The 24,813-nt window shown below is 45.4% G+C and overlaps 1 long non-coding RNA gene across 1 annotated transcript in view; it reads right to left on the reverse strand.

The window, feature by feature from the left end:
- Positions 1–23,683, reverse strand: part of LOC126504409 (uncharacterized) — a 46,514-nt gene extending 22,831 nt beyond the window's left edge. Inside the window, exon 1 of the long non-coding RNA XR_007592586.1 lies at positions 23,559–23,683. This is a non-coding gene — a long non-coding RNA (uncharacterized lncRNA). The remainder of the gene's footprint in view (positions 1–23,558) is intronic.
- Positions 23,684–24,813: the final 1,130 nt, after the last annotated feature.

Here is a 24,813-nt window from a genome sequence, read left to right on the forward strand (position 1 = left end):
TTGTCTTTTTTTCTTTTTTTTTTTTTTTTTTTTTCTGGACATTTGCAGCATCCTTTTGGTTTACTCCATGAGTCTGACGGCAATGTGTCTAGATGCAAGCCAACTTTCACCTGTTGGCAAACACTAGAAGGTGGGGGGGGGGGCTGTTTCCATCTGGGAATTCATGTTTGTTAGCACTGCAGGCATCTCTTACTTGTATCATTGAGAACTTCGCTCACCAACCACCTTTATCTGGATGTCTCATGATATCATTACTTACACTTCAATCTTTTCAATCTTCTCCTAAACTAAGCCTAAGAGTTTTCTATTGTTTCTATCCCATTACTTCCTTTTTTCTTTTTTGTTGAATTCTCTGTTGCTTCTGTCATAATTTTTATTTCTCATCAGCTACTATTTTCCACAAAAGTTTCTCTCTCCTGGCTTCACGGGTCTTTTCTCACTTCTCTGACAGTATTATTAGCGTTTTGTCCCAGTCTCGATTTTTCTTACATCGCCTCTCTTCTCCTCTAAGAGTTCTGCTTTTCATTTCATGCTTCTTGTGATATTGCTTCCCCTTCATTGCTTATATTGACAAGAGAAAGAAAGGTTGGGCCCAGGGTGGACTTTACTGGAAAGCAAACAAAAACACCCAGTGATTTTCAAATTTTAGCATGAACTTGTTGCACTATATTTCAGTCCCCACCCATACACAGTGCCTCTGATTCTGTCCATTTGGAGCAGAGGGCAAGAGATTGCCTTTGAGCCAGTGACCCGAGGGTGTGAGCCTATGGGTGTTAGATTACTCTCGGAGGGGGAGAACACTGTTTCCAGCTATTTTCTCCTGTGCTGGCCATATTCCAGGAAGGGTCTCACAGTCTCATACATAGACTCTAACCTTGTCTGCTATGTAGCCTCCGGGGACTTGGAAAGCAGGGCTTATCATTAATTATATGAATATCCTGCTGTCCCCTTGTTTACTCAGGGTGTTTTTGTGACCCTCTTTAGATGGTAGCACTTCAGAGACCTGTCTCCTGTCTCTCTAGAGACCTTCTCCAGGATTAATAGCTCCCAACCTAGGCAAAGGTAAACAAGACTCAAAGTCTCCACTAGCAGGGAAGTTTGGCGGGGAGGTCTGGAAACCCTAACGATTCTTATGCAGAATCCCAGCTGATCCATCTTCAGCCTCACGTTGATCCCCAACCCTGGGGCCCTCAGCAGTTTATTCTGTTACCTTAAGATTTCTTAGAATTAGTTCACTTGTTCATCTGCTTCCAATTTCCAAAAGTTTCTTGTTGTTCATCTGAGTTCTGTTCCTCTTGAGTTCTTACCCTACTTAAGCTCCCGTAACTGTCATTTGAGTTGAATTTCAAGAGGAAAAGGAGATAAATGAAAATGTTCATTCTGCTATCTTTACCCCAAAGTCTGTACCAGAACTATAAAAAGATTTGGCTTAGTATTAATTGCAGATAATTCTGAGCCACTTGAATTTGCAAAGACAGATGTGGCCTCCTTGTGACAATTCCACATTTATGGGCCATTTTTTTCCCCTGTTCTAAAGAAAGCCTCCTATTTCAAAATAATGTTGCATTTTTATAAAATGTATCTCCAGTAATGATCCCAGAATAAAATATGGGAGACTCTCACTTTCCCAGCATCTCCCATGTCTGTTAATTAGAAACTGCCCTAAAGATGCAGGAAGGCTGTAAATCGGAACCATTTCCATATTCAACGTACCATATTCGAGTTGTCAGAATTTTTACAATGCTTCTAATGAAGTGTTCAGCATAATGAATCGTACAATTATAACAAAATAGGGTTCTAATGAGCAATTATCCTTCTGAGGAAGAACATTCCAGGGTTTTTTATTCTCCTTCTCTCAAACTGGAGCTTAACAAGTAGCTATGAAAAAAAAATTAATGAGGAGTGTTTGGTAAATGACATAACACTCATTTAAAATGCCTCCTGTAAACCTAGTCTCCTGAACTTGATAATCGCAATGTCATCTGGGAAAATGGGTGAGCAGGTTTGGGTTCAGGAACCTTCCTGACCCGTGTGAACTTTCGTATGTGTGAGATGTGTGTGTTGGGTGGGAATTAATGACTTCCTTGTAATGGTTCTGAATTTGTGGTGTCAAGTGGCAATAGCAGGCTAAATGGGTCAGTGGCCTTGTGCCACAATCAAGGATTCAAGGGGAAAATAGTCTGTGGATCGCTGCTCCATTTAAAATAAAAGCTGAGGCCCATCTCACGTGAACTGGTAAGCATCGTGCTGGGTAATTTAGCCTGTGATATTCTGTGTTCTGATAACAGCCCGTAAGTGCCTATGATCTGAATGAGTCCAGGGGAAACCTGAGAGATACTGGGTGAGGTGCCCACAGCTGCTCAGACTGACTGCAGACATCAGCCTATCTTATAGGAGGCTGTGCTCTGGGGTCACTCCCTCCTGATGTTCTCCTCACGCTCCTTTGGGTGTGCAAGCTGGTGCTCACTGCCTGTTTTCTGGAACCTGTTTTGCACAAGTCCGGGACACTGTGATTCCCCATGTTAGAGTCAAGAGCTGTGTGACATGAAGGTTCTACCTTGCCCATCCGCTGCCCTCACTGGGGCAGTGAGAAAATGATCATTTATCTTGGTTGTAGTGTTCCTGTTGCAAGTACCAAACTCCAAATTGGCCAACTTGAGGGGAAAGTAACAAACTCCAAGTTGGCCATCTTGAGGGGGGAAAATGTGATTAAAAAAAAAAAAAAGAATCATCACACAGAGGAGATTCTAGTTCAGAAAGACTCGAGGCTGGGTAAGTGTGTGACTCTGTAATACTATCAAGACTTTAATTCCTCCTAAGTTCTGGCCCTGCCATCTTCAGAGTCCTAGCATGGCTGTGCCCCATTCCCTAGGCCTGAATGGTAGCACCACTGTTGCCAGCACTGTGTGCATCTGGAGGAAGATGGCGTGGGGGTTTGAATGAAAAGTGCCCTCACAGGTTTGTAGGTAGTGAAGCTATTAGGAGGTGTGGTCTTGTTGGAAGAAGTGTGGCTTTGTTGGAGGAGGGGTGGTCTTGTTGGAGGAGGTGTGTTATTGGGGGTGGACTTTGAAGTCTCAGATGCTCAAGCCAGGCCCAATGTCTCTCGCTCTCTCTTCCTGCTGCCTGCGGATCCAGCTGTCCAACTCTTGACCCCTTCCCCAGGGCTATGTCTGCCTGTGTACTGCCATGCTTCCTTTTCCCACCATGACAATAATGGACAAAACCTCGGAACTGCAAGCCAGCCCCAATGCAATGCTTTCCTTTATAAGAAAGTTGCCGTGTTCATGGAGTCTCTTCAGAGCAACAGAGTCCTCACTGAGACAGATGGTGTCATGGTTGAGATTTTAGATGCCCGGTCCATAGCCTAAATGTTGATGGTTTGGTTGCCAGTCTGTGACTCTGGGAAAAGACAGTCTTTAGGAGGTGGAGCATCATTGAAGAAAGTAGGTATTCTCTCAAAGGGCACAGTGGAACATTAACCCCTTCTTTGGTCTTTGCTGCAGGGCTGCATGGTCTTTGCTGCATGGCTGCGTGGCCCTTGCTGTGGTAGACCTCATCTACCACACATGTCTATCACCAAGTGCTGTGAATCACAGCCCTGAAGGTGACAGGAACGGGATGACAGGTATGGAGTCTTTGATGCTAAGCCCACCTTCGCTCTTTTAAGGTGTTCATCCCAGGCACAGGGACAAAATGGCAACTAATATAAAGGGGCCCAAAGGCTGGCAGAGCTGCCTTTCTAAGTCCAGGAGACATTCCCAAGTCTCACCCCTACTCCACCCTGCACCCTATAGCATCCAGCAGGCTCCTGCTCTGTGTCTCACTGGCCGAAACCGGATCACCCTTAAGCCCGTCCCTGACTAGGGCAAGGTTTTCATGAGCAGAGCACACGAATGTGAGTTGTCTCCTGTCTTAGTTACTGTTCTGTTGCTGGAAGGAGATGCCATGACCAAGGCAACTTACAGAAAAAAAGCATTTCATTGTGGGCTTGCTTACGGTTTCTTTCAGAGGGTTAGTCTGTTACCATCCCGGTAGGGAGCATGGTGCCCGGCAGGCGAGCTGCTGAAGAAGCCCCTGAGAGCTTGTTTCTGATGGCAGGGAGAGACCAAGACTGGGCATGGAACCTCGAAGCCCAGTCCCAGTGACATGCCTCCTCCAGCAAGGCCACAGCGCCCAAGCCTTCTGTAAGAATCCTGCCGACTGAGAACCCAGCATTCAAACACACGACCCCGTGGAGGCTAATTCGCCTTAAAATCACCACAGCTCTTTGATCAAGTTAGGATTGGGAATGAGAATTTGAGAATTACATTGTGATACTCTGTCTCAAATGAATGGCAGGAAGGGAGAGAAAAGGGGAATAGGGGTTTGGTGTGGGTGGGAGTTGGGGGTTAGGGTTTAATTATCAGTACCACAAAGCAGGGACAGGATTCATAATCCACAGGAACCTGGATACTTATCTGTTTGTTAATACTCCCGACCTGGGCATCATCCGGTCAGAAGCACCTGACAGTTGGACTCCACAGGCACTGGTGGCAAAGCTCACAAGTTGTGACTGATCCCTGCAGGCTAATTTCATTCTGTTGAGTGACACCATAAAGCGGGAACGGTGCTCCGGTTCTCCCGGAGGCACTGGGACAGAGTTCTCTGTGAGACTGACAAACGATTCAACCTGGGATTCCTCTTGCATGTCACTTGCACCGCCAGCATGTCTTCTCCTCGAGTCCCACACTGTGAGCCATACAGATGTATCTGGTTCCCCCGCACTGTTCCTATGGAAACGCAGCATCAATGGGCTTCTCAGCCCAATGCAAAGTGCTCTGAGTTCTTGCAAAGAAAGAAGCACCGCTTACAAAACAGCAACCTTTCTAATTATCAGCCATTAAGTGTCCGCCAACTTCAGCCAACAGATACGTGGAAAAGGAAAATAAGTCCTTTTAAAACCCTCAGTCTAGGGCCTGGAGAGATGACTCAACAGGGAGGAACATTTGCTGCCCTTGCGGAGGATCTAAGTTGGGCTCCTAACCTCACGACTGTCTCTAATTCCAGTTGCAGAGGAGCCAACAGTTCTCCTGACCTCTGAGGGTGCTGCACACATGATGTACTAAGCGAACACTCAGACGCATAAAAATGATAAATAAAAAAAAACCAAAACCCCCAACCTGATGATGTTACTACCTATTTGAAAGGCTTGCACGGCGTCCCGTTGCTTAGAAAATGAAATCCAAGCTGTGTAATTGGCACTTCACGGACCCAGTGGTTGCCTTTCTTCTCAAAACCAGGCTATACCACCTGCGTCAAACTTCCTCCTCCTCTCTGGCAGGGAGTTTAGAAGCTTTGTTGTGCTGTGGGCTTGCAGTCCACCCCCTTAGCGGCTATAAGATGAATTTATGGTCCCATCTAGAACCTGGGTTCATGCACATGAGAGCCAAATAGACTAACTCATGCACTGTGGAGCTTCTCATCCCCGCACCCCCCCCCATCTTATAAAAGCCAGGAATTCCTTTTTTTTTTCTTCAGGGGATTTTTCCAAAGACTCCCCCCTTCAGACGTCCCCTTCGTGTTGTCCCTGGCAACTGTTGCTTTTACTGTTAACTCTAGGCCATCTTTCTTATGCAGCGCCTCTCCAGATCTTAAAGGGGAGCTGCCCTCTCCCTTAAAGGCCCTGTCATGTTGATATTGGTCCAGTACTCTGTCCCCCTAATGCTGTCCAATCTAAAGGTCTGCACATGGGGTGGGCTTTAAGGTTTCAAATGCTCAAGCCAGGCCCAATGTCTCTCTCTTCTTGCTGCCTGCCAATCCAGGTGTAGGACTCTTAGCTTCTTCTCCAGCGAACACCTGACTGCATGCCACCATGTTCCACCATAATGATAAAGGACTAAACCTCTGAACCCAGTGCTTTCCCTTATAAGAGTTGCTGTGGCCATGGTGTCTCTTCACAGCAATAGAAACCCTAACAAGACAACCACTATGGTAGTGAGGGTCACATTCCTAATGAAGGTCTTTCTGGAGGATCGTTGGTGGGTTTCCCTCCCATCGAACGTGTTGATCTTCCTCTGTTCTTCTGTTCTAGGAGTAATCAAGCATCCCAGGTCTCTGATTGGTAATTCGGCCTCTCTGCTTCTTTGTTTTTTCTTTGTTTTTCCTTTGACACTCATACCAGACCCTGCACTACTATTCTTTTGTCTGCACCTTCTCTCTTGTTTATTTTTTTACCACCAAAACGCCCATTCATTCTTATGATCTCTAGTCAAATGCAGTTCACTGAGCAACCTTTCTTTATCCACTGTCCCTTTTTAATCAAACAAAAATTAGTCAGTCTAAAGCTAAGGACGGTGACTTGTCCTTACGATTTCACCATGCGAGGCAGGAAGACGGATATGTCAGATACCAGCCTGGGCTGCATGGTGAGTTCCTGGCAAGCCTAGACCGCAGAGTAAGACCTTGTCTCAAACAATTGTTTTAAAAAGCAGGGCTAGGGACATAGCTCAGTTTGTAGATTGCTTGCTTAGCATGAGTGAAGCTGCAGGATTGACCTTCAACACTGCATAACAGGCAATGAGGAACAGGGCGGCCCAGTAGAACCAGAAGTTTAAGATCATTTTCAGAAGTGAATTCAAGGCCAGCCCAGGGTACACAAGAACTTATCTCCCACTCCAGCAAAAAATATTTAAAAAAAATAAAATAAAAAAGAAAGAAAAAAAAAGAATTTCTCATCAATGGACCTTTCTTCCTTGTTTTTGTCTCCCTCTAAGGCTTTGGTCACTGGTCCCTATAATAAAGGAATTCATATTTTCAGAACTTTCTGGGCCACAAAATTAAGCTTCTCCAAGATGGAGACCATCTATGCCTTTTGCAAAGCCACTTCCTCTTCCTGAACGCACAGGAAGGTCCCATTTTCCAGATTTCCTTGGAGTTAGCTACAGCCTATGTGATTGATTCCAGCGAATGTTATGAGGGCAGAGATGATGTAAACACTTTGCAGGACTGGTCCTAAAAGATATCCTGATGACCTCCTGCTCTTGCTCTGCCTTGAGGATACAGGCTTGCTCATAAAATGAAAAGATTCCTCCAGGATAGCGACCCACAAAAGCTGCAACCCACACTGCAAATCATATGCATAAAAAATAAACTATGATCATATTATACCACTGGAATTCCGGGGTTACTTGTTATTGCGACACAACCCAGCTTATTTGTAATGTAGAAGAGGCTGTGTATTATGCGTTTTTTTGTCCCCCTGTCTCATCCTTTGGACTTAGTGGGTTTTACTAATACTTTCCAACTAGTGATGAAAAGCAAGCTAAATTGCTGCCATAAAACACATGTGTTTTCCATCTAGAAAAAAAAAACCTTACAGTTCCCTTGGGAGCAACATCTCTGTTGTTTCTGCAAGCAAGAGATAAATTATTTAACGAGCATATATTTCCAATGCTTACTGGAAGCTGTTAGCCCTCCTTTGATGATCATGAACGACAGAAGCAAGAGATGGAGGGGAAAGTGGGATGGGAAGCATTGTCAAAGACAAGGCCTTCTCCTTATAATGGGTTCCCTCTCCTCCGTAGCTTAAGGGTCACTTCTTGTTCACCTACTCTAGCAATGCCACACCATCTTCAATGTCCTGTATCTTCACAGTTTACTTTAGGGAATGGTCCTCAAGTTACAGCTACTTCTTTGGTTTGCCCATGTTGCAGACAAGATTGAAAGCCCCATGGAGAAACTCCATAGAACAAACTCCACAAAGTGGGCCTCTGGCCCTGCATGCCCTCCCACCTGTCTCTCTCTCTCTCTCTCTCTCTCTCTCTCTCTCTCTCTCTCTCTCTCTCTCCCTCCCTCCCTCTCTCTCTATCTTTTGCCTTCTCCTCCTCTCCACCCATCCCCAATGTATCCAAATTTAAAATCTTTTGAGAGTATGTCTGTGTTTCACACCGAAGTATCTCCTTGGCAAAGCTCTCCAAGTTTTTAAGTCGTAGATCAGTGTCCCCGCAGCCACCAGGATGCTCTGGAGATGTTTCCAGGTTGTCTTTCAGATTTGTCAGGACTGTAGGGGCCTTTTTGCTCCATCCTCGAGCAGGAGCTCACGAGAACTTGGAACTTGAATTTGAAAATGTCCAGTAAAATAAACTGAGTATGTTTGTCACTATTTACAAAATAAGACAAAAATGGGCGGTTCACATGTGTTCCCGACAAGGCACGCATTCCATCTTGATGTCGAGTAAAACCAATCCTGAGTTCAGAAAACCTGGTTTCGTGATCTGGGTCTGCCCCTAATTAATTGAATGACCCAGGGAAAGGGCTTAAATTTGAACTCTCTCTATTTGACCAGCAAGCCATCAAAAGTCCCTTTCGGGTCTCAAACATTTACATGTTTTTCTATACTAGCTATGCGGGTCCTGTTGAATAATGCATCATGCTATCTACGGTCAGGAAGAAATAATTTGTTGGTCTGTCAGGTGTGGAGGAATTCTGAATTGTCATCAAAGCAAGGCAGAGCCTGGCTGAGCAGTCGTTAGCTGCCTGATAAGAGTCCGTGAAAATACCCAGAATGGCAAGGGTGTTTGATGCTTTTGAGTCTCTGCATTAGATTTGTGTTTCTACAAAAGCCTTTGACTAACAAAATAGGACATTTATATCAGTAAGTCTTTCAGTATTATTTCTATTAAACACAGAGCAGGTTTGAACAGAAGCAGACTCGAATGTCAGAGCTTTGTTGCGTGGTGATAATTCAGTGGGTAATCCACCCTTTGGTTCACGTTAGTCTATAAGCTTACACCCCTGCACGGTGATAAGATGTGCTAATCAATCCTTTCGATTGGGTGTTCGGAAATTCTCAGCACTGCACCGTGAAGATGGACATCTGAAGGAGACTTTCCCCATGTTGCTTGAATATGAGGTCACAGCACTTCCAAATCCTTCATTAAATAACCATTTAGCTATCAAGGCCATAGAGGAGAATGAACTGGGGTGCTCAACCAATCATGTAACGGTAGGCTTTTAGCAATGATTGTTGCCATCGTCACTTCTGCTAACACGGGGGGGGGGGGGGGGGGGGGATCGCCACCCAGCTTTTTTTTCTGTCAAGCACAGTTGCTTCAGCGAATTCTGCATCGAGAACATAAAGATTTGAAGCAGTAGTTTGGGGGCACAGACTTCAGCAAGAAGGCTGGAAGTAGCCTAGGATGGTGTGTCTTCTGATTCTCCCTGTGAATGTCCCATGTTCCCATCCCATGTTCATGTCCGGGGGCGGAGGCTAGAACTGGACACACAATCACCCCATCAATCTGCTCCATCAGTTCTGCCGATCTTCGAGTCCCAGTCCTGAAGCTGGTCAAGATGCTGGTCCAGCCTGGAGGGAAATGGCTCCTCGTTCACCCACACCCACCCGGCCAAATCATCAGACATCCATTACTGGCTGAGTGAGGATAAAATAATTGGACTGGCGAGTGTCATTGGCATGGCTTCTCCAGCTTTGGGTTGGCATTTATCTAACCCTGCAGCAGCAAGCAGATTCCTTAGGAACCGTTGTTAATTTGAATGGGTTCACTTCCTTTGCTGCATTGACAATTCAACCTACTGTGTTTTAAAATAATCTTCTCAGTTTCGTCCTCAGGAGAGAGATGGCACAGTCTGAGAGAGAGGGTGGCAGAAGTCAGGCACTGGGTTTTTCGAGGCAGGGCTTTTCTGATGCTGTTAATCCACAAAGCTCCCAGAATTTCACAGCTCTGTTTCAGGGGATCTCACCATCTGCCCGGGTGTGGTGCGTTGAGTTGCTCAGTAGTGCTGCTGTGCTTTCGGGAGGCAGAACCTGACAATGCTTCACTGCTCTTCCATTTCCCACATGGTGTGTGACGCAATCACCCTTCTTCCAGCACAGGTGAGAGATGTCCCAGTGGATGCCTGGCTTTGCCAAAAAGGCCCCTTACACCCAAATGTGACGCTGACATTAGGAAGGCCAGCCGGCCATGTCAACTTTGACCTCTTCCACCTCATGGGCAATATCTACCCCGTTTCTTTTCCTGTGCTTCTATCTACAGAAAAATAGTACTTTAAATTTTTCTTGTATTATTATTATTACTGCTACATTTATTTATTGCTTGCATGTGCATGTATGTGTGTGCTGCGGCACATGTGTGGAGGTCAGAGGTCAGCTTGTTGAAAGCAGCTCTCTCTTTCCACTCTGTGCGTCACAGGGATAGAACTTAGGCCACCAGGTTTGGCAACAAGCACCCCAACTTGGTGACCATCTTGCTGTCCCTCGCCCCCCCACACACACATAATAAAAACCTGTGTAGGCGTAATAGTCTGTCCCGCCAATCAGCTCCCAAATAACCATGCAGAGGATTATAAGTGCTCACTCAATAGCTTAAGGTTGTTACTAACACTTACAACTTAAATCAACCGTATTTCTTATGTACATTCTACCTCACCTCATGGCGCGGTACCTTTCCTCAGCGTTGACATTTATGTCCTATAAACAGATTGTGCCACTGTGACTCTAAAATATGCTCTGGACCAGTGGTTCTCAATCTGTGGCTCTCAACCCCTGGGGGAATCAAACAATCCTTTCACAGGGGTTGCCTAATTCCATCCAAAAACACAGATGTTTACATTATAATTTCTAACAGTTATGAAGTAGAAATGGAAATAGTTCTGCAGTTGGGGGTCATCACAACATGAAGGACTGTATTCAAGGATCACAGCCTTAGCAAGGTTGGGAACCACTGCTCTATATTTTTGTATTCACTTGCATCTTCCTCTCAGCCTCCCTACTGAGAGTCTTCATTGTCTTCACCTGGGCTACCCGCCAGTTCCGAACTAGCATCCTTTAGTGTAACAGCTTCCCCAAAGGTTAGAGACTTTTGGAGGGAGGGAAACATCTCAAGGCATAGGATGTAAAGAAAAGCGAAACAACAAGATATTTAGGACAAGATATTTTCAGGAGATGAAACAACAGAATGTTTTAGGGGTATGTAAAACACTCTGTTCTTCCAGGAAGCTCCCTTAAGACAGCAAGTACACAAAACAGTTTCAGGAAGTCCCAGAAGCTGATCAGATTCTCTAGGCCCCTCCTCCTTCAAGAGTTTATAAGCAGTAGAGACTGTTGAGAGTCACTCTCAGATGAGCTAAATATCTATAAAGAAGACTCCAAGATAAGACCAGCTGCTTGGGAAAAGCTGGGACCAGATGAGCAGCCTGCAAAAAGCAGGGACCAGATGATGTGACCAAGAGAGGAGCCTGGAAGAAGCTCAGACCAACTGAACCACCAGAAAAGGACACTTTCAAAACTGTTAATCAGACTGATGACTGCACAGTTCAGGTCCCAAGAGCTGCCACCTACGCTGGAGTGGGCTTTGGCGATACAACTGTCTTTGAGTCAAGTCATTTATGCGCCTTTTAGCAACCCCTGACCCTCATTCCTATAAGTAACCCCAATAAAACTCCTGGACTTACCAAGCTGGACTTCAGTGCTATTCACACTTCTGTCTGTTGTGGGCTCACAATCTGGGGTGAGTGGATAGATGTGTGTATTGTGTCTCCTTAGGAAGTCTGTCACACAGCAGCTCCCTATTCGATCTACTTGGTCTCTCTACTCAACATTCCCCACGTAACGAAGTAATGTTTCAGGAATGTATTGGATCCCATGACCAACTTCTTTTAGTTTTCCTTGTAAACAGCTTCCTGTCACCCATAAAGTAAAAGTCAAACAAACCCATTAGGATAACGTATAGAACTTGGTCGTTCTGGACTTTGGCAATGTTTGGGACCTTATCAGAGGCCAGGCTCTCGGTCCCACATTCCATTCCCAGGAGACCTTGTCTTTTGATTGTTCTCATCTCTGGGCTCCTGTGTTTGCTCTGTTTCTTCTGCCTGGAAGACTCTTCCTCAAATATCTATATATTTGATGTCACCTCAAAAAACTGTATTATTCTATAGCTTAAAAATGCATTTTCCATAATTGTTGTCTCGTACAACTTTTCCTGCAGAGTTTGGAGTGACTTTGCCATTGAACACAGCTGAGAAACATCTGTCCCTCCACCCCATGCCTGCCACATCTCCCTTAGGCTAGAAATACAGTATGGTAGCAAGCATATGTGTAGCATGCACAAGGGACTGGGTTTGAGCCCCTGAACCACAAAGATAAAAGAAACAGAGCACTTTCCCTATTAATTTTGCTCCTCTCGCTATGATTTGCTTTCTGTGAGGCACCATAACCACCTAAATGATCTTGTTCATTGATTTTCTATATTCTGCACAAAGATGGGAGATCCCTGGGAACAGGATGCCGGGCTGCTTACCCACTCAACCAGCACAATGCCAGGTACGGAAAGATGGGAGGCATGTGCATTGTATACGGTGGGGTGGCAGCAAGAAGGACCTGTGGACAGGAAAAGGTAGGTTTCCTTCCTGGTTTTCCTTTCACTTTCTGGCTCACCTGCAAATACTGCTTCCGATTTGTCTTCTCCTAGGTTTAGATTGCAGCGGGGAGTCCCTCAAGGTGAGGTCTGTAATTACAGGGGTTCTGTGCTTAGTTTTGAGAAGAACCTGATGCTTAGCTTTCCTTTCTGTGTAGGTCATAGCAGCTAACAGGTCCTGAAACGATCAGGAATCGAAAGCAAATTCTCTTACGTTCTTATAGTCTAAAATAATTATAATAACTTGTTCTATTTCTCTGTGGATTTTTCTCTGCCTAAGGCACAGGTCATAACAATCAATCCTGACGTTCTCAGTTCGGAATGCTTCCCCGCTCACCAGGGCAGGATGGGTCTTGGCTCACAGTGGTGAGTTCCGAGTTTGTCTGCAACCCTACCACTAACATAGCTGAAGAGCCCAGTGAGTTCATAGGCCTTCTGGCCACTCGGATCTCTCATTGCACAGGTGGAAGCTGAGGCTAGATGGGAATCACACATCTACTGCCTTGTCATACAGGGCAGGGCTGATGTGGACTGTAAGACACAACCCCATAATCCCGTCTCTCCTCTGTACCCCACTACTGTGGCCTTCGCTGAGAGCCACCTCTCTGCAGTCAGAGCCCAAACAATGCTCTCATTCTTGCCACTGACAGATGTTTGAATGTCCACGCTCCCAGATCCTGTACTCCCTCACAAGGTTTTCTTTATGCCTAGAACATCAAAGGGCTCCACTTGAACAGCCTCTGCTTGTGCGACTGAAAAATCACCTCCACCGTTAATTCGTAAACCCAGTAAGACCAGGAGCCTGGCTCCGCACCTCGGGCCACTATAAACACACACGCTGAAGTCAACATGATAAAAACATTAATCTCTGAGTGAACACACAGGAGGCAGGGGCAAGAGGTTAATATTTTCAAAGAATAGATACGCTAGAATCTTGGGAACTCGTGTGATTCAAGGAGGGAATTTGAGATTTCTGTATGAAAGAAAAGCCTGGGTTTTTTTTTTCCAGAAAGTTCATCCCAGTGTTGAGAGCTGGCCAAAGACTTTGCCAGTCAGTTGCCTCTTCCTAGTATGGGAATTCAGCTGTATTTTCTTTGATTATATAAGGAGAAGAGAGGAAAGACTTTGAGTTGATTAACCAAGCCAGGTCAGCTTTCTTATCTGAAAGAGGGGTGTTTTTTTTCCATTCTAAAATAAGGCCAGCTCTCTCTCTCTCTCTCTCTCTCTCTCTCTCTCTCTCTCTCTCTCTCTCACACACACACACACACACACACACACACACACACACACACACACACACACAATGTGCCAGTACTGCAAGCCGCACCTTATGGGCCCTTTGCCTGAGAATGCAGAGCTGGCAGGTAGCCTTCATTGACCTGGACACAGAGAAAATCCAGACTTCCTAGGAACTGAACAACAGCTCTGTCTTGACTCAGTACACAGCAGTTCAGCTGCCGAGTGTGACTCCCGGGTTATGATTCGGCCATTGTCTGGCTCCAGCTTCATCTACATGTAAACTAAGGAAGGATTCGATGACTTTAAGGCTTAAGGGATTCAGGACAGAAGGTTAGCTTCTCATTTTCCCCTGGCCACCCTGGAAGAGCATCTTCCTGCTTGTCTTGGATAGAACCTCATATGGTTCCTTAGGGGGACTGTAGGTCAATGCTGACCCCACCTGGGCCTCTCATGGACCAGTTGTGACAATGCAACGGGGCTCAGAACCAAACTAGGACAAATATCTCTAGGACGGAAAGAGCTATGGTAGACCTAATAACACTCCCGGGATTACAGTGAGAAATGACCACCTCTTACCCTTGAAAGGAGTGACTGTGCCACCTCACAAGAGAAAAGGACAGAGAGACCTGGCAAGAGCAATCAAATTACAGGGCTTGAAATTGGAGCTGCTGGATTGGGCTCAATGTACCTGTCAGGGAGCATGAGCTGTCCATCACATCTTAAAAGAGGCTATATTCTACGGCCCCGGGTTCAGAGGTTCGAGTCAGTGAGCAGTTGTTCCCATGGCTTTTGGTCTGTGTTAAGGCAGCTCATTGTATCAGAAGTGCATGGCAGAGCGACCGTGCTCCCCTCATGGTTAGCAGCTGAAGGACAGAAAAGGACACCAAGATCCCAGAATCTCCTTCAAGAGCCAACTCCTCAGTGACCTAAAACCTCACGTAAGTTCCATCTCTAAATGTTCTCACCACCTTCCAATAGCGCCAAGCTGGGGCTAAGACTTTAAAACATGGATAGTTGGGGCACAGCTAAGATATAAACTATTAGCAGCTCCCTATAAGGAAGAGGCAGACGGCAGGGTTAGAGTCAGGGGAGGAGAGCTGGTCATGAAAGCATCAGTGGGGTGAGAAATTTTAAGACGAGGCAGAAGAAGGGCTATGCACCAGAAAACACCAACCTTCCCCTAGGAGCTGGAACAGGTAAGGAAAAAAAAAATCCTTCCATGAGGCTCCAGGGAACAGAGCTCACCGATACCTTGAGTTTAATAAAATAAAACTCATTTTGGACTTCTGGGCCCACAGAAATATTAATTTGTGCTGTTTCAAGCCATAAAGTGTGTAATAATTTGTTAGGGTGCAATAGAAACAGCTGTTATTAAACACTTTTCAAAATGATTTATTTTTATTTTATGTGTGCGAGTGTGTTGTATGTATGTCTGTGCATTGCATGTGTGTAACATCTACAGGGACCTAAAGAGGTCTTTCTATCCCCCGGAACAGGGGGTTACAGGTGGTTAGGAGCCACCATTGTGGGTGCTGAGAATTGAACCCAAGTCCTCTAGAAGAGCAGCCAGTACTCATGAACCACCCCTCTAGAATCATAACAACCAGTTTTTAAAATGTAAATGCAAACAACTTTTGGACAACAGATTTGACAAGAGTAGAAGAGATTGAATCTACTGCATCTTTAAGAGCAGTCAAGATGTTTGCTGTCGTTGGTATACGAAATAACCCACACAATGTTCACCTGTGAGAGCTATGCAATTGGTGGATCCAATCACTGAGGTGATGGGGTCAGGATGACAATTACCTTACTGAGAGATGGAGAAAGGAGGTCACAAGACAGTTTGCACTTGAAAGGTACATGTAGACCTGAGCCCCTCCTGTCTGTCTGTCTGTCTGTCTGTCTGTCTAGAGGTGAGCAGTTCTGCCTCACCACAGGCCCAGAATCCATGCAGCTAAGTGGTAGACCAGAACCTCTGGAACCATAAGTTACAACGAATCTTTCCCTGTTGAAATCATTTATAACAAGGGTTTGCCACGCTGATAGAAAAGCGCTAACACAAAGGCCAAAATGAAAAGAGAAACTCAGAAACAGAGGACCAAAATATCAGGAGGGTTTGTGACTCTTCTCCCACTTGCTAGGTCTCAATGGTCTGCTCGAGACACGCGGTCACAGTATCTGCCCCAGCCCAAACTGCTTTTCCATCTGCGTCCATATGCAGAACACCGTTCCGGGATTCAAACGGTGACCTGAGATCTTAAAAGACGCTTCAGGCTTACTAGCCTTTCTTTCGTCTCTGTTACTCCGTCAAAAACACAAAGGCGGTGCATTAGAAGAAATTAATATTCTCCAAGGACAGTAGCTGAGTCAGAAAGACCTTGAGAATTAGCATTTTTTGGCAATAAATAAATCCAGTTAATTAAAGTAGTCCTTTTCAAGATTCTCCTTCAGCCGTTTTACCAAGAACTAACAATGGGCATAAGAGCCACGGTGCTGGGACTGAGAGAGCATCTTATACACAGAGTCGTGGGTCTCAGAGCCGGTGTCTTCATGATACGGAGGCATGCGGCAGCATCCCTCATTCTCTGTCCCACTGTGTTATTTTATTTCGCCATCAGTAAGCTAATGTTATATTATTTATCTGATTAGCATATCCTATTTCCTCTCATTAGCCTATTAGCCTATCACCTCCATAAGGCAGAAGCTGTGTCTAATTCATTGTTGCCTCTATGGCGTCTAGAACAGTATGTGGCTAATAGTGTGTGCTTTAAAAATAGCCTTTGAACGAGAAGCACATTAGAAAGTGCTCAAAGGTTCTTTGAGGGAACAGGAACCCAGCTGGTTGGATTCTTCCAGTGAATCTGAACTGTTTCGAGCCTCACATAAGCCTTGAAGCGAGCATGTTAGGGTGGCGGTTTTGGTTTTTCGAGACAGGGTTTCTCTGTGGCTTTGGAGCCTGTCCTGGAACTAGCTCTTGTAGACCAGGCTGGTCTCGAACTCACAGAGATCCGCCTGCCTCTGCCTCCCGAGTGCTGGGATTAAAGGCGTGCGCCACCACCGCCGGGCATCTGCAAAATGTTTTAAAAAATACCTTAACCTTACTTTATGCACATTGGTGTGAGGGTGTTAAAAACCCTGGAATTGGAGTTACAGACAGTTGTGAGCTGCCATTTGGGTGCTGGGAGTTGCACCCAGACCTTCTGGAAGAACAGCCAGCATTCTCTCCTACTGAGCCATCTCTCCAGCCCAGGAAGCAGCATGTCTAGTCAGGAGGTGGACAAAAGACAAGCTAGATGCTCCAGTGAAGAAAGAGTCTAACACGGTGTGTGACCCTCCAGACTGGAGTTGCTAAGCAGCCACAATGAACTAGTCTGAATATAAGAATCTGAGCCGGGCAGTGGTGGCACATGCATTTAATCCCAGCACTTGGGACGCAGAGGCAGGCAGACTTTAAATCCCACTGAATGGCAAGCCCCATCAAAGCAGGAATGCTCTAAAGCCTCACTGGAGAAAGTTTTCTGACATTAGGGACTCCAAGTGTCAGCCTCCTTGGGAATTGGGCCAATACACATCTAGTTATTTTCTTTCTTTTGCTTATCTGCATATTGCAAAGTCAGACCTCATGAGGAGTGGTATTACACTATACTCCATATGCTGGACATGGTGGCGCACCTTTAATCCCAGCATTCAGGAGGCAGGCTGATCTCTGTGAGTTGAAGGCCAGCCTGGTCTACATAGTGAGTTCCAGGACAGATATAGAGAAACATTGTCTCAAATAAGCAAACAAACAAATAAATACAGACTATATAATTGACCAAGACCACATAACTTTGTGTTTTGAAATTAGCTTTTAACCCATTCCTATCTGAATCTCACTCATGGGATCCCTCTATTATGTCAGGAATCACAGAGGGCCTTAGGAGTTCGCAGCCTGTGAGGTTGGTAAAGGAAGAAGAATGATGTAATTTAACATTTCAGGCCGGGACCAATGGAAGCCATAAATTCTATGAATTCTGCTTCTTCCAGTAGAAAATAGACTATAATTTTTGATTCATAGTATGTATGCATATTCATGAGCTAACATATTTTTTTACATTTAGCAAGACATCTGTAAGCAGCGCCCCTCCACGACCTCTGCATCAGCTCCTGCCTCCAGGTACCTGCCCATTTGAGTTCCTGTCCTGACTCTTTTGATAATGAGCAATGCTGTGAACATGTAAGCCAAATGAACCCTTTCCTCCCCAAGTTCCTTTGGTCGGTTGTGGTGTTTCACTACAGAAATAGCAACCCTAAGAAAGATAGCTTCCCTGAGCAACTAGCTATTGGCAGGATATTTTTATGTCAGCTTGACACAAGCTAAAGTTGTCTGAGAAGAGGAAACCTCAATTAAGAAAATGACTCCATAAGATCCAGCTGTAGGGCATTTTCTTAACTAGTGATTGCTGGGGGCGGGCCTAGCCCATTGGGGGTGCCATCCCTACACTGGCAGTCCCGAGTTCTATATGAAAGTAGGTTGAGCAAGCCAGAGGGAGCAAGCCAGTACGCAGCACCCCTCCATGGCCTCTGCATCAGCTCCTGCCTCTGGGTTCCTGCCCTGTTTGAGTTCCTGTCCTGACTTCCTTTGACAAGGAACAGTGAAATGGAAGTGTAAATCAGATTAACCCTTTCCTCCCAACTTGCTTTTGGTCATGGTGTTCCATCACAGCAACAGTAACACTAAGACAAGTCACTTCTTCCTTCAGCCTGGGCCTCCACAGTTAAAGAGGTCAGAATGAATGCTGCTGTTGGTTGACATGGAGAAGCAGAGCCACATGACTAATAAAAACCACCTTGTGGGGCATGGAAGCTAGTCTTCTCCTCATCTAGAATCTGTATGGCAGCTAATTCCCAAGGTATCGATATTTTGACCAGCCAGGCTTCAGGGCATGTGCTGTTGCTGACTCTAATTGATGTTACCATTTTCTTTCCACCACAAAACCCTGCAGAGTCGGGAAACTCCGGCAGGTGGTCTTTGCATATGTGTGCCTGTTAGACTACTAGAAAATTTTGCTCCATTTTCTTCTCTCTCTCTCTCTCTCTCTCTCTCTCTCTCTCTCTCTCTCTCTCTCTCTCTCTCTCTCTCGTAGTGGGACCTTTTTTGTACCGCCAGCTCCCAAATAATGACACGGAGACTTCTTATTGATTATGAAAGTTTGGCCTTAGCTTAGAATTGTTCCCAACTAATTCTTAAAACTTAAATTAACCCATTTATATTAATCTCTGTTCTGTCAAGTGGCTCTCATCAGTGTAGTATGTCTGATGTGTTCTGCATCCCACTGGCCAGTCTGGCCTCTATGATTCTTCCCCAGAGTTCCTCTCCCTCCCCAGAAGCCCAGCTTATCCTCTCCTGCCTAGCTACTGACTGCTCAGCTCCTTATTAAGCCAGTCAGAAGTTGCCTTGGCAGAGACCCATCTTCACGGTGTACAAAAAGATTATTCCGCAACTCCTTTTCATTAGCCCTGCGACAACCACAGCTCTTCCAACAACTGAAAGCGCTCCGCCCTCAGGCTGAGTCCCTAGTTTCTTCAGGCTTAATTTTCCTCACATGGATGAGGCTGGGTTCTCTCACTAGACTGAGCAGAATTAAGTCCTAAAGAGATTGCATCATAATTAAAAGATAAAGTTACAGCAAATCTAATTTCACAGATCTTAATTAGTTTTATTTGCTGTTCTAGCATTACACAACGGTACTCACTGACAAAGAAAGGTCCAGAAGGCCCAGGCCCAGCACATAAAGGAAGTAGCACACAAACAAAGTGAGCCACACATGTACCCTGACTGACCATAGCTCTCTCTTACTAGAACACGATTCCAGCAGTTGGCTGCTTGTGACCAGCTGCCATTCAGCTACTCTTACAGTTATAGAATGTTTTCGGATCAAGTTAGTCAGTGGGTCACTAGATACAGAAAAACATTTAGGCCAAATTTAAAACACGAAGGGAGGCAACTTAAGGCCAAGCCTAGTTCGTGAGGAGAATGGCACACGGCATTCCTGATCCACCCGTGGATTTCAGACCCTATGTACCCATTGTGATCTTATGGCTCTCTTCCTGTATTTCTTTTAGGTACCCAAATGTTTAAGCAACCATAATGCATAGATAGCATCTGTAGTTATGATAACTGAAAATTCCTCAGTTTTTCTGACATCCTCCCCTTTCTACATGATCATCCAAGTGAATGAACATTACAGGAGACTCTGAAGCCACAGAGTTGGTTCCATATGCAACCTGATGGATTCTGGTACATCATGCCCAGAGCTGCACGTTAGCTAGGAGCTGGGGCAGCATCACAACCTCCTTTCAGGACAGAGCAGGGTGACTGTGGGCCAAGTTCCATATAGTCATGGATTCCTTGGAATCCTGTTTAGGCAGAAGCACTGGATGCTAGTCTCTGACTTGAGATGTAGGGATATCCTTTAGAGTTATGCAACATTGTGGGTTTTGGCTATGAGAGATAATTAAAAAAAAACTCAAAGTATTAGTATTTGTGTTTGTGATAAGCAAGATGTATTTATTGACCTGTAAGTGTCCAACATTTCTCCAGCCCAGATATTATTGCACATAGTTGATAAATGTACAGGACTTTGTAGTAGTGTGTAGAGACTCAGGTCATGGAGCTGAAGATGAGAAAGCAACCCTCTCCAATGAAGAAACCATCAGAATGGGAGAGCTGGGGTCAGAAAGACTGACCACGCAGAACTGTATCCTTTCTAATTCTTAGCCAATTGTTTCTTGCTGGCTTTGAACTCAGCTTCTGGGTCCATGAGGGTGAGCGGAGCTTTGTTTTGTTTCCCAACCATATGGAGAGCACTATAGTCTGAATCTTAAATGGCCTCACAGGCTAGTGTTTGGGAAGCTTGTTCCCTGGCTGGCGGGGAGCGTGAGTACTTTGACAGACCACCCCATCTCCAATCCCTCCCTCCCTCCTCATCCACAGCCCACTCTTTCCTCATCCGGGTGTGAAATCCCCAAGTCTAGGCACCAAGTGATCAAGCTACTGCAGGACAAGTTCTCGGAGAAGGAAGCTAACCTTGTGGATGAGCTTTACTGCAAGGGAGAGCCTCGTGGCCAGAAGGGCAGGCATGATGGGGGCTTGAGGTAGGAGAGCAGCAGAGACAGCGCGGTGAGTGAGTTCTTGAATGGACAGAAAGGCTTCCCTGCCAAAACTGGGAGAGGAATGTCATGCAAAGAGACAGCTTCAAGTAGAAGACCAAAAATATAGCTTCCCTGCACTGCAGGAGGAGGCTGGTAGCTGAGTATGGGAGACAGAGAGAGCCTTTAGAGAGATGTTTTTGAAAAAACTGATTTTCTGGCTTTCAAAAGTTACAGGGGCTGCTAGGAAGTTGTTTCTGCACCATGTGAGTTGGTCTAGCATAACCTATATGCACATTATACATTTTACAACTCTGGTGGAAGGAAAAACCTTTAGTGGGTATTTTGCAGCTTAATTATATATTTTTTTTTAAAGAGAAAGGCAATTTGGTAGTTTATGGAGAGTCACATAACCCTAATACCGCAATTGCCAATTGTTTCCAATCATATGAAGAGCCAACAATTCCTTGGATAATTCTTCTAGTGCCTATGTTTCAGAAATTCTTTTATAAGGTATCCCTCAGGAAACTGGTGTACCGTCCAAGAAACATTTTCACCTGGGAAAGATTTAATGAACAACTGTCTACATGAGTAATGCCATGTCTTATCTTAATAAGTGGAAAATAAGAAGCCAACACGGGTTCAAGACTCCAGTGCTGCCGTTTTACAGCCAACGGGGAACTGACTATTGATCTTTGTCTCTTCATTTCACTACAGAACAAGGAAGGTTTTGTCAGCAGGCGTACACCCTTTGTAAAGGCCAACCTTTGGCAGAACGATCCTTACCCAACTTGGCCTACATTAAGTAAGTTGATGATCAGAAACTTCTCGATCATTAGTAGAGTGAGTGACTCTACCATGAGGATGGAATCAGTGCATAGCAAGCATCTCCAAACTCCTCTGCAGAACTCTCTGGACTGCTGACTCAGCTGGGGATGGTATGTGATAGCCAATATTTCCTGCTGTTCCTGAATACATTGGTGTGATGTGGAAACTTAAGTACAAGAAAGTAACGAACCATCTACTTGGTTAAAATAATCTCCTCTCCTGACTTGTTTTTCGATTTGCTTCATTGCTGTTGGCTTGGTTCAGGGGCCTTGCTAGTGGGACTCCGTAGTTCAAGGGCATTTCATGTCTCTGTCCATCATGTTCCTGATAGACATTATCACAGTCTCCCTGACAAACTCTGTCTCTTTGGGAGTCTTAAGTGGTTGTACATGGCCACCCACAGTGTGGGAAATAGTCTCACTCCAGTCAAAATGACCAAAACACGAACAACAACAAAAAGAATCCCCCAGTGAGCTGAGTGGATGCATCTCAACGAGACTTTGTGCACGTTCAGCCTAGTACGTAACTGTCCCAGCTGGTTCTTCAGGAAGTCAGTGCTGTCGTAACATGAACCTATATGAGCCTACACTTTCAGGCGCGCAGAGATGAGAACGGAGAAGATAATCCAGGCCCCAGTGAACGCAGCTCTGACGGACACGACCATAGCAAACCCCTCAGGCCACTGCCCGTCCATACGGCTGCAGTTCCTACCTTGTTTGTGGCACTTTCACTTTGGAAGAAATAGAAAAAAAATAACTAGAAAACAAACCCTCAGCATGACTTTAGGGTGAAAAGTAGCCTCTAGGCTAACCTTCACCTGACACTCTATAATCCTGCCCTAAGGACAGACGAGTTAACCTGTGAACCTGCAAGGCGTGAATGACGCACATAGGGACCCAGGTCGCTCTTGGAGATGTGTCTCTGAATGCAGACAGACAGAGAGACACAGGCATTTCATGTATATGTCATCATGCTGGCATCAGAGGGCATCTGCTAGTGATGTAACTATAATCCTCCAGTGTCCAAGATTCCCTGTGAACCTGGTACTTAACTAGACACTGTCAGTGAACCCCTGGAAAAGAGGGCATTAAATACATATATTTGGCACTCACCCACATAATAGGGCTGGCATTGGCCCACTGAATAGATAGTTTTCAGATGTTTCTGTATGTGTTTTGATAATTATTATGACAGCAGACATATATAACCCCAGGTACATATATAATTATTTGTACAACATATATATTTTAAGGGTAGCCTCACCACACACTATTGTCAATTTTCTACTTGTGTGGTGTTTTAATAATTACTGTGATTTAATGCCCATCTATAATTTCACACACATATAATTACATAGAATTAATATATAATATAAATACTGCTGTTCAACATGAGCCATATTTTTTTTTAAAAAAATTACCCAGCCCCTAGTCGATTAGATTACAGGCTTGAACTAGCTCTCTTCCCTTGTCTGTGTGCACGGGGGCCTCCTGTCTTTGGCTCGTGAGCCCGAGGCAGTCAAGGGTACCACAGCTGAACAACTTTGGCTCTAATAGATCGTAGAACAGCTTCACTTGGGGCAGGTTACCAGGCAGGCTTGTTAGCATGCCCTTCCCTCCCCAGCTGCTGCCAAAAGTTCTTGTCAGGGTATCTTGTTCTGCACAAGATAAATCAGACGTTGGAGCCTGGCCAGGCATGAGAAGTCTCTGGAGTTGTCCCAAAGGGGCCCCATGCAATTGTTTAGGCAGGTTGCCTGGCCGAGCCAGTCAGAATATTCAGGAGGCCCAGTAAGTGCTTTTGTCTAAGCCATCTACCGTCATGGCTCCTGGGGACCATGGTTGAAGTGAGACTTGAGTGTACGGCTGTCAAGTCGCTTTTTTTTTTTTTTTTTTAATAACTCAGATAAAAGCTGGGAAGTCGCATAGCAAAGGGTAGGATTACAATGCTCACCCTTGCTACAGCTGTCTGGGATCCCCTTTTGCCACTCTCGTCCTGCAGCTGGGCCTCTGGGTCTTTGGGGTGCTCAGTATCCTAGAGGGGGGTCTCTGGTGCCCCATTTCTCCTTCATCCTTTACTTCCCCCCATCTTCTGCAACTGAGAGCTGAGTTTCAAAAGTCACTTGCAGCCAAGGTTTTCCTGTGTGTGTGTAACACTGCCAGGCTGAGATTGATTTACCAAATAAATGGACATTAGAAATCCACAGAGTCAGATCAATCTTTAATGAAAAACCAACAAACGTTTAAAAAGCCACCATTAAGTAGCTCAGGGTTGAAGGCAGCTCTCGCTAATTGGCACCCGTAGGCTTTCACCGGCTGCCAAGTTCCAGGGAACTGGCTGTCACCCCAGCTCTACCAAAGGAGGTCAGCGCTCCGCGGGGCTGGGTTGCAAGTTACTAATTAGGGGGACATGGGCGGTAGAGCGCCCCTATCCAAACGGACTTTCTTCTTCACATAGGCATCGCCCTGAAATCTGAAACGCGCCCTGATCACTAGCGGAGAAATTGCTAAGCGGTTTCTGTGCTCACACTATCAATCGTCTCCCCGGTGACCGGGGGCCAGAAGCGAAGAAGCCGCGTTCGGAGTGAGAAGAGTATTCACCGGGGTAGAGCAGTGTATAGTTGTGTATGAAATTGGACCTTCGGAAGGATAAAGCAGAACGACTCCCTTTGCAAACATTTAATTGTCAGTGTTTTTCCTAGTTAACTCGTTTCCAACAATTTTTCTCAGCCTCTAGATACTCATTAGAAGTCCCTGGGCTAGGGGCTGGGTGCCCAACACAGGCAGCTCTCCAACGACTCTGGAGATGGAGTCTAAACATCGGTGATTATTGTCACGCATCTCCCAAGATTCTCCAAGTGGGGCTGCTTAAAAACTCCTGCTCCACAGGAACAGACAGTTGCCTGATTTGTTTCCTTTTTTTTCTTTTTTTAGGGCTTTGCTCTACAGCCCAGCAAGGTTATTAATTTACCATCCCCCTTGCCTCATCCCCCTAAGGCTCGGATTGTAGACCCATGACTTCTTCACCTGTCTCAATATAATTGGTTCTTCTTCTCCTCCTCCTTCCATCTCTTCCTCCTTCCTCTTCTTTATTTTCTTGTGTGTGTGTGTGCTATGCTCAGATGTCTGCATACATATTGCTGTTAGACACAGGTGTATGCTTGTGTGGAGAGGTCAGAGGTCAATGTCAGATGACCATTGTTTTCCAC

Source organism: Alexandromys fortis, unplaced genomic scaffold (assembly GCF_014885135.2).
Source record: "Alexandromys fortis isolate MF-2015 unplaced genomic scaffold, M_Fortis_MF-2015_v1.1 scaffold_55, whole genome shotgun sequence".
NCBI classification, from domain to species: domain Eukaryota; kingdom Metazoa; phylum Chordata; class Mammalia; order Rodentia; family Cricetidae; genus Alexandromys; species Alexandromys fortis.